The sequence below is a fragment of the Acipenser ruthenus genome, chromosome 45, assembly GCF_902713425.1.
Source record: "Acipenser ruthenus chromosome 45, fAciRut3.2 maternal haplotype, whole genome shotgun sequence".
NCBI lineage: Eukaryota > Metazoa > Chordata > Actinopteri > Acipenseriformes > Acipenseridae > Acipenser > Acipenser ruthenus.
The window spans coordinates 2,790,055-2,799,200 of record NC_081233.1 but is presented as its reverse complement, the minus strand read 5'-3'; positions in this window follow the sequence as shown (position 1 = coordinate 2,799,200).

Below are 9,146 nucleotides of genomic sequence, written 5' to 3'. Positions count from 1 at the left end.
CAGCGTGTTTTGTTTTGTATTGTGTTTAGTAGTGTGGATGGGTAGGAGAAAGAGAAAAAAAACAAAACTTAAAAATATACACCCACAGTGCCTTGCAAAAGTATTCAGACCCCTGACCAATTCTCTCATATTACTGAATTACAAATGGTACATTGAAATTCCGTTCTGTTTGATATTTTATTTTAAAACACTGAAACTCAAAATCAATTATTTTAAGGTGACACTGGTTTTATGTTGGGAAATATTTTTAAGAAAAATAAAAAACTGTAGACCCTGGTAGATGTGGGCAGCAGTGTGGGGTAGTGGTTAGGGCTCTGGACCCCGGAGGGTCGTGGGTTCAGTCCCAGGTGGGGGGACACTGCTGCTGTACCATTGAGCAAGGTACTTTACCTAAATTGCTCCAGTAAAAACCCAACTGTATAAATGGGTAATTGCATGTAAAAATAATGTATAATCTTGTAACAACTGTAAGTCGCCCTGGATAAGGGCGTCTGCTAAGAAATAAATAAATACATAAATAAATAAATAAATAATACTAATAATAATGATAATAATAATATCACCACTAATTAAGCAAATAAGTGTCGCAATTAAAGTACGTTTAGGCTGGGATGGAACAAGAACCAGGAAAGACAGACACTATGGGCATGAAGTAATCGGCTTCCTCTGTAGTTAGATTCCAGGGAATGGTATTTTGCAATAAGAAAGTCTAAGTGCAAAACAATGAATCTAAAGAATGCTTTGAGTCCTTGCGGTATCTCAAGTACTGTGCAATGAAACAGAATGAGAGCGCAGTTATAGGGCTCTTATTCAAAACAGTGTTACTGTCTCTGTTCCCTCTCTGTTAGCATACTGGAATGTTTAGCATATGTAAACTGGGAGGATTCCTGGACAAACTGTCTCTATTGCTTTTTGTTACAACTGCGCTCTCACTTGAGCGAAGAAAGAAAAACGCCTTCTGAAGGATACACACAATGTAAAATACAGCGTATTGTTCCGGTTCCGTCTGTTTAGTTAAAAAAAAAGAAATACTTTAAATTACCAATAACATGTTCTATTTTAACAAGGATATGTTATAATTCTTTATGTTTCACTGTATCGGTACAATGCTAAAAAGGTTTGCCTTGCAGTGGTTGAAAAGTGCCCTTTTTTCTCAACAAGCCCATGCACTTTTAATCCACTGCTGCGAATTGAGCAAAAACTGCTATTTTCCAACTGCTATGTGCTTTTCTTTTTGGCACAGATTTTGCGAGGAGATTTCGCTTTGCTTTGAATATCGGAACCGTAGTCTGTCTAGCTGCTCCCGAACTACACTTCCCAGAATGCTGTGCCACAGCACCAGGAAGTCTCTTTTTTTAAACCGGCAGTCCGGAGGTCTGTACGTGAGACTCAACAAACCAAGTCACAGTAACAGGAAGACTGGTATGCGTTATTCTTTTCCAGCTGAGGTGAAGAAGCAGAGACAGAGACAGAGACAGTTATCAAAAAAAGAATACACCGCTGAACTTTTTTTTTTTTTCAAAAGGAAACCGGCAGCACCGCTTACAGTTGCTACGGAAGGCGGCCGTGCTTCCGAGCTCTGTCTGCTCTGTCTTCTGATTCTCTGAAGGTCTGCAGCTGCATAAACAGCGTTTAACCCTGGCCAGTACTGCAGTGTTGAAGGGACCAGTAGAGTAGCGTTTACAAATCAACATGTTTTACTTCTTCACGTGAACATTGAAGCGAATTGAAGGTAATAAGTTAAGTGTACACGTGGAATTAATAATAATAATAATAATAATAATAATAATAATAATAATAATAAAACCAGGGAAAATAAAGTAAATTGTAACTAAGTAACAGTGTGGATATTTAAGTGACAATTTAAACAAGGAAAAACAGCATCCACAAAGCACCAATATTACCTGTTAATCATTTTTTAGTCACAGCATTCTATAAAAAAATAAAACAAAAATGAAAGAGGAATATGAAGATCTCATTTTAAAGGTGACTGGAGCTGAAGCCCTTCACACTGGAGCCAAAATCCAGACGCTGTGGAGCGGCTATGGAGAAATCGTCCGTGTTCACCTGCAGGGCAGCAAGCGTTCCTCGGCTGTTTTAAAGCACATCGTTCTCCCACAGGAGCCCCGGAACACCACCCTGTCTCACCAGCGGAAGGTGAAGTCCTACCAGGTGGAGATGACCTGGTATAAAAATTACTCCACCAATGACAAGTGCCGGATCCCGGAATGCTTAGCCGCAGGCAGTTTCGGGAACGAGCAGCTGATCGTGCTGGAAGATCTCGACCTGGCCGGCTTTGACCTCCGCAAAAACTCAGTGGACGTGACCGGAATGGAGTCATGCCTCAGCTGGCTGGCTAATTTCCACGGCCGCTTCATGGGAGCCGAACCGCAGGGACTGTGGCAAACCGGGACTTACTGGCACCTGGAAACCCGGCCGGAGGAGCTGGAAGCCATGGCGGACAAAGAACTGAAATCGGCCGCCCAGAAAATCGACAGCATTCTGAGCAGCTGTCGGTTCAAGACCATCGTCCACGGCGACGCCAAGCTGGACAATTTTTGCTTCTCGGGACGTCTCCCCGTCGTGGCTGCGGTCGACTTTCAGTACGTCGGAGGCGGCTGCGGCATGAAAGATGTGGCTTATTTTCTGGGAAGCTGCATGCAGGAGAGGGAATGCGAAAGGCTGGTGCCGGGGTTACTGGATCATTATTTTAAAGAGCTGAAAGCAGCCGTTGACGGAGAGGTGAATTTTGCGGAGTTAGAAAGCGAGTGGCGTGCAATGTTTGTCTACGCCTGGACAGACTTCTACAGGTTTCTGTTGGGCTGGATGCCCACTCACAGGAAGAATAACAGTTATAGTAGAAAACTAGCTAAAGAAGTCCTACGCAAAATTTAAGACAGTACTAAAGTAGTCAACCCAATTGAAAAGTAAATTACAGTATTAGTTAAATGATGGGTTCAATTAAGTAAATAAGACCTTAGCTGAAACAAAAACCGGAATACACACAGGGGTACCTCAGGACCAGGACTGAAAACCCCTGATCTGGAGTAGCCTATTATTGGCATAATAATAATAATAATTTTATTATTATTATTATTATTATTATTATTATTATTTTTAAATCCTGTGAAATTTAAGAAGTTCATCAAGATGTGATAAAACCTGATTGTTTTCTTAATCAGGTAGTTTGAACTGTTTTCAGAATAACCTGTTTAGGTGCATTATTGTCAAGACAATAGAAAGACAGAGCTCTGTTCAGTATGTTCTCAACTTGATTTATGAAACGTTGCTCCCCTGTAGCTACCTAAACAACTCCTAAAAGGTGACCAATTAATGTTGCACAGATCTATTGTTTCAGCTGCAATAAACAAGCTATTTGTTCAAAGTTTAAAATCTGTTGTCTGTCCACTTATTTAAAATAAGCATTGCAGTATACAAAGAAGCTTTCATATGCCTAAAATATAAACCTGTGTTTGTTTGTAATAACAGTTCATTATTGTTATTCTACATCCTGGCAGTGTTTTAAATACACTGGTCTGGTAGCCCTGGCATGGCCCTGTAATTAGGCTTTGCATCAGGAGGCCTCTGCGTTAAAATAAGAGAATTTAACTCTGTATTGAAGATATTTACACAAACAAGTGTGTATTTAAAAAAATCAAAATCAAAAACCAAACATAGATTAACTAAGGATTACTTACTGTTTTGTCACACTCCCAAATACAACCTCCTTGATGATGTTCACTTGATTCAAAATAACGGGCAACTTGATCTGAATCAGCTGGCTCCTCTCCCCAGACGGGATTACCGTGGAGTACTTGTTTAGTACATGACACACACACGCTCATATACATCCATGCGTCCCTCCATTTTCTTTACTCCACTTCTCCTGGTGAGGATCGTGACGCTATATATATATATATATATGTACTGTATGTATATAAAGAGAGGTGTATTGATAAGAATTAGCCATAATTGGCCAAATCTAAAAACAAAACAAACAATTGAAATATGTGTAGAAAGTCCATGTAAAAGTGCTTAGGTTTGGCCAACAGAGTCGGGGCTACCAACAGAGAAAGAGACCATGTGAGTCTTTACATGAGAATTCCATCCCTACCTCCTTTTTTAACTTCATAATCATTCAAATAAAATGCAAAGTGGTGTTTTATTTTGAAGCGCAGTACATGAAAGTGTAATGAGGTGCATTTCAGTTAAAGATCTCTTAAGCAAGGGTTGGCTGTTCACCTTGGATGGCAGTTTCACTGGGTTTTCAGAACACTACTTTAAAAATACATATTGTATTTTCAGTACCTATAATGGGATAATCAGGTTCATCAGAGTTGTATTTAAAATATCTGCATGTCCCAAAATTAAAGTATATTAATGAGTTAAGAACTCAAATAACAGGCTTCATGGTTGTGACTGTACAACAGCTCGGCTTTATTGCTGCTTTGTGAAACTGGCTGCACTGGTACTTGGCCACATGGTGGCACTGTTTTCAATGCAAATATCAAAGGAAAAAAAAATAATACACTGTTCAATTCTAACAATTTTTCACTCTGATCAAAACTGAGAGCAATGCCTCCTCTGGTGCAGTGCGTATCCATTCCTGATAGGTGTGGACATGTCTGATTGGACCTTGCTGCTCTGGTGCAGTGCTTATCCATTCCTGATAGGTGTAGACATGTCTGATTGGACCTTGCTGGTCTGGTGCAGTGCTTATCCATTCCTGATAGGTGTAGACATGTCTGATTGGACCTTGCTGCTCTGGTGCAGTGCTTATCCATTCCTGATAGGTGTGGACATGTCTGATTGGACCTTGCTGGTCTGGTGCAGTGCTTATCCATTCCTGATAGGTGTAGACATGTCTGATTGGACCTTGCTGCTCTGGTGCAGTGCTTATCCATTCCTGATAGGTGTGGACATGTCTGATTGGACCTTGCTGCTCTGGTGCAGTGCTTATCCATTCCTGATAGGTGTGGACATGTCTGATTGGACCTTGCTGGTCTGGTGCAGTGCTTATCCATTCCTGATAGGTGTGGACATGTCTGATTGGACCTTGCTGGTCTGGTGCAGTGCTTATCTATTCCTGATAGGTGTGGACATGTCTGATTGGACCTTGCTGGTCTGGTGCAGTGCTTATCCATTCCTGATAGGTGTGGACATGTCTGATTGGACCTTGCTGGTCTGGTGCAGTGCTTATCCATTCCTGATAGGTGTAGACATGTCTGATTGGACCTTGCTGCTCTGGTGCAGTGCTTATCCATTCCTGATAGGTGTAGACATGTCTGATTGGACCTTGTTGCTCTGATGTTATCTAGTGGGAATAATTCATATAAGCCCTTTAGGCTCTTACACCATCAGTCACTTAATACTTCCTGACATTTTAACAAGCCTGGCTCCTGGAAAGCAGAGGGCAGGGGCCTTGGGAAGAAACACCTGTTGTTCTAGTCAAGAAAGACAGCTCCTGATTGAGAAGGTAAAAGTAAGTGCCAAGCCAAGGTACCTGCTAATATTACACAGACTCAATAAGGCAGTTCAGAGGAATTCGGGTGGAATTTACCACCAATGCTATTTAACAGTAAAAAAAAAAAAAAAAAGATTTCAAGCATACAGTAATTCAATTTGAAATTTTACAATGCATAGTTAATCCTTTGCTTATTGATTGTGATCAATACAAAACCAGCCTCCCTCTGAAGTTAATGTACACAGTCCATACATTTACATCTGTAAGAAATGTCTGGACCTCTTTTATAGATTGGACTTTGTTCTATAAAGTGCTGCACATTCAGGAATGAGGATGTACATGTACTATTTATTGGAAACTACTAAGTACAATGAGGAGCTGTGTGGTGTATTGTATCCTATATGACCATGCAACATGCATGTTACGAATGACTAGCTTGGTGGAGTTCTGTACTACTTACTGTTCCTGTTAGAAAAAAGGTTAATGCTTTTATTACAAAAGGATATAACTAAACCTCATCATTTGGCAAATTAACAAAAAGAAAAATTAAAACAGTAGTTGATAAGACAATGCCAAAACCCTCCAGGCCAGTTTATACATTTTCAGTGTCCATGCTTCTGCTAAAGCTTTGCCTTGGGCAACTAGGGTTTTAAAAGAAACGCATCCACAAGATCATCACAACGAAGTGCAGTTTGCCATGCTTTCACACACAGCTTTACCATGCTTTCACACATTGCCATGTGCTCTTGCCATGGTATATATCACAACAGACCAGAAGAAACAACAAGCAATGGAAGCTTAAAATGTGGCCGGCACGTGACAGACTGTCTGAAAAAAACATGCAAACCTCCACCACATAAAATGTAATAAATACAAACATGCTCACTATTGGTTGTGGGTGCACAGGGTTCCTAACTGCAGCAATATCATGTACAAATAAAAGGGCAGTGTTGCTGTTAGGGTTACTCTACACTGGTCAGGTATGTAGTGTGAGACATGCGTGACAAGCACACTACTGGGACTGTCAATCGGATGTCCTTACATTATTATACACCAGAAAATAATAGCGCCATCTAGTGGTTGTTCTTTACACTGAGGAGGAACTGGTCTTATCTTTACTATTGAAACTTAACTTTACTATATCAACATAACTTATACTGTTAAATGCATAATGAATTTTCAACTATTTATTAAAATGCTTATATATATATCTATCCAGTGTAATGACCCTTGTTGTTCACGGCATGGATTAATTATATGACAGCGTGCCTGTGACAGGGCACCAGTGTAATGACCCTTCTTGTTTACGACATGGATTAATTCTATGACAGCGTGCCTGTGACAGGGCACCAGTGTAATGACCCTTCTTGTTTACGACATGGATTAATTCTATGACAGCGTGCCTGTGACAGGGCACCAGTGTAATGACCCTTCTTGTTCACCGCATGGATTAATTCTATGACAGCGTGCCTGTGACAGGGCACCAGTGTAATGACCCTTCTTGTTCACGGCATGGATTAATTCTATGACAGCGTGCCTGTGACAGGGCACCAGTGTAATGACCCTTGTTGTTCATGGCATGGATTAATTCTATGACAGCGTGCCACTGCCGACACCACCTGTGTTTAACCGGGGGGGGGGGGGGGGGGGGGGGGGTAGTTTTTGAGATCTTTTTAGTTTAAAGGAGGAGAGTGTGTGAAGTCCCATTACAAAGACACCAGGAGGGCAGTTAGCGATCTTAGAACCATACCAATAGAATAGACTAATTAAATTACAATAATAATTCTCTTTGCAGGGTAAGAAAATAACTCAATACACAATAAATCATTAATAAACTTAAATCTCAGTGCAATCATAAATCATAATAAGAAACACAAACCACAAGAAAGTGGCTCAATGAACCAAAAGTAGTCAAATCAACTAACTGCTAATAGCAAACAAGATCCACAATATCAATACATCACAGCAAACTCCAACACACAGAAATAAACCCACACCAAAGGTTAGAGTGAGTGTGTCTGTCCCTTACAGATCCACACACGATTTAAATACTTGTGTGTAGTTAAGATCGATTAAACACCCAGATTAAGGTACAAAATACAAAACCATAGTATAACAGATTCGACCAATATCGATTTCGAGGGGTTGGGTGAGACTAGATTTCCCCGGCAAAAAAAGGGTTTTCCCAATGGACTTTTTAAACTTCTGGGCCAATTCAGTTTTACCTGATGGATGTGGGCAAATGCCAACAAAACATTGTGTGTTTGGGATTTGCCCCCTTGCTGAGACTAGATTGGCCTGGGTGAGTCTAGATTCATCAGAGCACTGGATTGCAGCCTTAACACATGTATATATATATATATATATATATATATATATATATATATATTACTGGAGTAATCTAGGTAAAGTACCTTGCTCAAGGGTACAGTAGCAGTGTCACCCACGTGGGATTGAACCCACAATCCTCTGGTCAGGAATCCAGAGCCCTAACCACTACTCTCCTCTCTCCTCTCTCTGTCCACCCCAACTGTCCTGTTAGGTGACTTCAATATCCATCTCTCCAACCCCAGCCACTGCTGGATTCCTCCCTCTCCTGCCTTCGACTTCTGTCTCTCTCCATCCCCCCTTACCCACAAAACTGGCCGTCAACTGGACTTCACCTTCTCCAGGGCCTGCTTCCCCTCCACCCTCTCTGTCACCCCCTGGACCTCTCTGATCACTATTTCATCTCTTTTTCTCTGTCTCTCCCCTCTCTCGCTGCTCCTCCTACCCCCACTGTCGCCTCTCGCCGTAACCTCCGCTCTCTCTCCCCCTCTGTCCTTCCCTCCACCACTCTCTCTCACCTCCCTCCTATCGACTCCTTCTCCCAACTCTCTGTAGACTCTGCTACCTCCACCCTCTTCTCCTCTCTCACTTCCTCCCTCGACTCCCTCTGCTCCCTCATCTCCCAACCTGCTCGCCCCTCCCCTCCCCAACCCTGGCTCTCCTCTGCGCTCCGCTTAGCAAGAACCACACTATGATCTGCTGAAAAGAAATGGAAGAGAACCAAACTCCCTGCTGCCCTAGACCTCTACCGCACTCTCCTCTCCTCCTTCTCTAGGGTACAGCACAGGGGAGCATGGTACTGCACAGGGGAGCAGGGTACCGCACAGGGGAGCAGAGTGCAGCACAGGAGAGCAGGGTACAGCACAGGGTACAGCAGAGGGGACCAGGATACAGCACAGGAGAGCAGGGTACAGCACAGGAGAGCAGGGTACAGCGCAGAACCAAACTCCCTGCTGCCCTAGACCTCTACCGCTCTCTCCTCTCCTCCTTCTCCTCTACTCTTTCCTCTGCTAAATGTTCTTATTTCCAATCTATAATCCAAGCCTCCACTAACAACCCATGTAAACTATTCTCTACCTTCTCCTCCCTACTAAACCCTCCCCGCTCCTCCTCCCTCCTCTATCTCCTCTGATGACTTTGCCTCTTTCTTCTCTTTTAAAATCTCAGATATCCGCAAACTCTTTAACACATCTCCCTCCCCCGCACCCCCTCCCGCTCCAACCCCTACATCCACTGCATCCCCTACTAACTCACCCTCCTTCTCCACCTTCTCTCCCCTCTCAGATTGACCTCTCCTCCCTGCTCCAGGGTCACAAACCCACCACACGTGCCCTGGAACTCCTCCCCACTCATC